The sequence below is a fragment of the Rhinopithecus roxellana genome, chromosome 13, assembly GCF_007565055.1.
Source record: "Rhinopithecus roxellana isolate Shanxi Qingling chromosome 13, ASM756505v1, whole genome shotgun sequence".
Lineage (NCBI taxonomy): Eukaryota > Metazoa > Chordata > Mammalia > Primates > Cercopithecidae > Rhinopithecus > Rhinopithecus roxellana.
Window position 1 is genome coordinate 60813532 of NC_044561.1, and position 4589 is coordinate 60818120.

At 39.1% G+C, this 4589-nt stretch overlaps 1 pseudogene; it reads right to left on the minus strand.

The window, feature by feature from the left end:
- Positions 1 to 2593: 2593 nt before the first annotated feature.
- On the minus strand, positions 2594 to 2913 carry LOC115892890 (annotated as a pseudogene).
- Between the last annotated feature and the right edge of the window lie 1676 nt (positions 2914 to 4589).

Genomic DNA, 4589 nt, shown 5'->3' on the forward strand with positions numbered 1-4589 from the left:
CTCTTGAGTTTAAGAGTATTTCACATGTTGTTGTAGGTGACTGGACTGGGAAGATACTACCTGAAAACAGCAGTCTACATCTGGGCTCAGAGGATCCAAATCTGGAAATCAGCCCATTGTCTAGAATGCTGCCTTTGCCGTACTCTGTTCTAGGATAGTCTAGGATACTAGACGTACCCATTTTTTTTAGAAAGATCATCAGGATTTTGTAAGAGGGCTTGCGGGGGCAGGGGTGGGGTGGGATGGGGAGGTGAATGTGATGACAAAGAATGCCTTTAGAACTTCATTCAAAACTCTATGCTGTATCATTTACTAAGCATGACTAGTGTTTGTTTGTGAGAGTGTGCCGGAGGAGAATTCAGACATTTATGATTCCCAACTAAGACCATGAATTTGAAGGAGGCATGCTTCCTATCCAACTTTAGAAATGGAAGCAAATCAAGTAACACATTTTTTTCATCCTTTTTTTTTTTTTTTTTTTTTTTTTGAGACGGAGTCTTGCTCTGTCACCCAGGCTGGAGTGCAGTGGTCGGATCTCGGCTCACTGCAAGCTCCGCCTCCCAGGTTTACGCCATTCTCCTGCCTCAGCCTCCCGAGTATAGTAGAGACGGGGTTTCACCATGTTAGCCAGGATGGTCTTGATCTCCTGACCTTGTGGTCCGCCCGTCTCGGCCTCCCAAAGTGCTGGGATTACAGGCTTGAGCCACCATGCCCGGCCTTTTCATCCCTTTTTATGGGCCCATCACTGAGCTAACTGCAAGGTATACTAAATAGAGACTAACTGTACTCCTTAGCCTTAAATAATTATTCTAATTATGTAAAAATACAAAAGAAAGAATTGTCACAGTCTAAAACTTTTCATATTAGCTAGAGAGGCAAATTGTAAAAAATTAACTGCTTCTGGAACAAAGAGGTTTTATAGAAGAAACATACTTAGTGATGTTCCTTGAAGGAGGAGAAAGGAGGAGAGGGGGATGGGTAGGAGATAGGAGAAGCAAGTCCACAGCACCAACAAACCCATTCCTGGACTTCTGCACATGCTTGAGCTTCAGCCCAGCTTTTGCAGGCAGCAGTGACCCTGTATTTCGATTCTTAATGCCATGATACCCCTAACAGAAGAAATTCCATGACTGCTTTCTTAAAACTGTTTCTGATATTCAGTTCCTTCCTAATTTAATTTTACTTTAACCTCTTGGCTATTTGTCCTCCTTGAGAAGAAAGAGTTTGAGAGAGAGAGATAGCTAGAGAGAGAAAGAGAGAGAGAGACAGCAAGGTGGGGTCTTTGGTTTCAAGATTTACGTGTATAATTTTCTGAGCTAGCTTTTCTCAAGAGGAGTTATTCCTTCTGTCTATTTTTTAACTAAGTGTCCCCAAATCTTTATGAAATAACATACTAATTGCAGCCAAGATGCTAGTGCTCGCCAGCACCTGTATTCTCTTCTTTATCCTGAGCCCCCAGGTAGAACATACTTTTAGACTCCCTTGCAGATAGGTGTAGCCATGTGAGAGTTCTGGGACATAGCAAGCAGAAATGATGAGACCATTTTCAGACTGACACATAGGGAACCTCCCATGTGCAATTCTCTTAAGCTCTTGGCTGATTACAGAGGACTCTGGGACACCAAAGGAGAATGAAGCCTCTGTTGGGAAGGACCCTGGGCCCCTAAACTGTGAGTATAAGACAGAGTCTTCCCTTCCTCCCAGTGCCTCATATTGGACTGTGATGTGATGTGAACTGCAAATAACTCTGATTGCATTAGCTGAATCTCCAGTTGGTTGCTCATTGATTCATTTAACATATATTATTGGACCACTTCTCATGTTCAATACCGTAATCCTATTGATTTTCCAAAGCAATGTCACTATCAATTTAAAGCAGATGAATACATTTATTACAATAAAGCATAGCCATTTTGGACAAACATTTAAAAAACGTTTTATTTAGAAGAATTTCAAGATAACAGTTGTGAGAACAGCACAAAGAACACCTGTATACTCTTCACCCACATTCACCTACATTTTGTTCCATTGGCTTCATCTCTTGTTCTTCACATATACACATATTTTTCTGAACCTGATCACTGTCTAAAAACAAGGACATTCATCTACACAACAGCAGTACAGTTGTCAAACTAAAGAAAATTTCTCACATCTATTCAATCCACTGTCTGTATTCCAGTTTATGAATTGACCCCAACCTGTCCTTCATAACATTTTTTTCTCACTTATAGAGTAGCCCAGTCGAGGAGCGTGCACTGATTTTAATGGTTATTTTTTTTTAGTCTCCCTTAATCTTTGTCTTTACTTTTAATTTCTGTCTTTTATGACATTGACATTTTAAAAGTCCTATCTTTCTAATAGAATGTTTTTCATTTTGGCTTTGTCTCATTTGTCATCTTTGGAGTTGGGATATGGATTCTTTTAAAAAATCTTTTTGTTGAAGTACAATAAGCAAACATTTTGAACCAAAAGTTTGATAGCTCATTGAACAAGGGTGAGGGGTTGAGGTATCCGATTGTAATTGTTTCATTGCTAGGTTATGAGGTAGATGCAGTTTCTTTTTCTTTTTTAAAAAATTTAAAAACCAGAACATTTACTGCATGACTAATCATTGAAATTCTTCAGATGAGCTGGATGCTGCAATGGTTGTCTTTTTTGGTTTAGGTGTTGCTCCTTCACGGAATCTATGGCTGAATCTGTGGTACCCAATTCTTAGGTGCCTCACTTCACCAGTCCCAGTGGTATTTTGTCTTTTAGACTTGACACTCGAGTTGTACTTCCTCTTGCACTTGGCAGAGTAGCCACATTTGCCACAGGTTACTTCTGAAGGTGGTAGGCCTTAGACCCACAGCAGGGGCACAATGTGTGCATCTTAATGGGAGGCTTTCCAAACTATGACATTCCCTTTGTCATCTTGCTTCTGTGGCTAAGACCAAAGAGCAGTAGATGCAATTTCTTTTTTTCTTTTTAATTTTTCCATAAGTTATTGGGGTACAGGTGGTGGTTGGTTATATGAGTAAGTTCTTTAGTGAGATTTTGATGCACCCGTTACCTGAGTAGTATACACAGCACCCAATTTGTGGTCTTTTATCCCTCATCCCCTTCCCACTCTTTCCCCCTGAGTCCCCAAAGTCCATCGTGTCATTCTTATGCCTTTGCATCATCATAACTTAGCTCCCACATATCAGTGAGAACATACGGTGTTTGGTTATCCATTCCTGAGTTACTTCACTTAGAATAATAGTGCCCAATCTCATCCAGGTCTCTGCAAATACCATTAATTCATTCCTTTTTATGGCTGAGTAGTATTCCACTGTATAAATATACCAAAATTCCTTTATCCACTCGTTGATTGATGGACATTTGGGTTGGTTCCACAATTTTGCAATTGCAAATTGTGCTGCTATAAATATGCAAGTGCAATTATCTTTTTTGTATAATGACTTCTTTTCCTCTGGGTAGATATCCAGTAGTGGGATTGCGGGATCAAATGGTAGTTCTACTTTTAGTTCTTTAAGGAATCTCCACACTATTTTCTATAGTGGCTGTACTACTTTACATTCCCACTTGCAGTGTAGAAGTTCCCTGTTCACCACATCCATGCCAACGTCTACTTTTTTTTTTTGTTATGGCCATTCTTGCAGGAGTAAGGTGGTATCCCATTGTGGTTTTGATTTGCATTTCCCTGATCATTAGTGATGTTGAGCATTTTTTCCTACGTTTGTTGGGCATTTGTATATCTTCTTTTGAGAATTGTCTGTTCATGTCTTTAACTCACTTTTTGATGGGACCGTTTGTTTTTTTCTTACTGATTTGTTTGAGTTTGTTGTAGATTCTGCATATTAGTCATCAGATGTATAGATTGTGAAGATTTTCTCCCACTCTGTGGGTTGTCTATGTACTGTGCTGACTGTTCCTTTTGCTGTGCAAAAGCTCTTTAGTTTAATTAAGTCCCAACTATTTATCTTTGTTTGTATTGCATTTACTTTTGGGTTCTTGGTCATGAAATCCTTGCCTAAGCCAATGTCTAGAAGGGTTTTTCCAATGTTATCTTGTACAATTCTTATAGTTTCATGTCTTACATTTAAGTCCTTAATCTGTCTTGAGTTGAGGATCCAGTTTCATTTTCCTACACATGGCTAGCCAATTATCCCAGCACCATTTGTTGAAAAGGGTGTCCTTTCCCCACTTTATGTTTTTGTTTGCTTTGTCAAAGGTCAGTTGGCTGTGTTTGAGTTTATTTCTGGGTTCTCTATTCTGTTCCATTGGTCTATGTGCCTGTTTTTATACCAGTATCATGCTGTTTCGGTGACTATGGCCTTATAGTATAGTTTGAAATCAGATAGTGTGATGTCTCTAGATTTGTTCTTTTTGCCTAGTGTTGCTTGGGCTATGCAGGCCTTTTTCAGTTCCATATGAATTTTAGAATTTTTTTTTCTAATTCTGTGAAGAATGATGATGATATTTTGATGGGGATTGTGTTGAATTTGAAAACTGCTTTTGGCAGTATGGTCATTTTCACAATATTGATTCTATCCATCTATGGGCATGGGATATACTTCCATTTGTTTGCATTGTCTATGATTTCT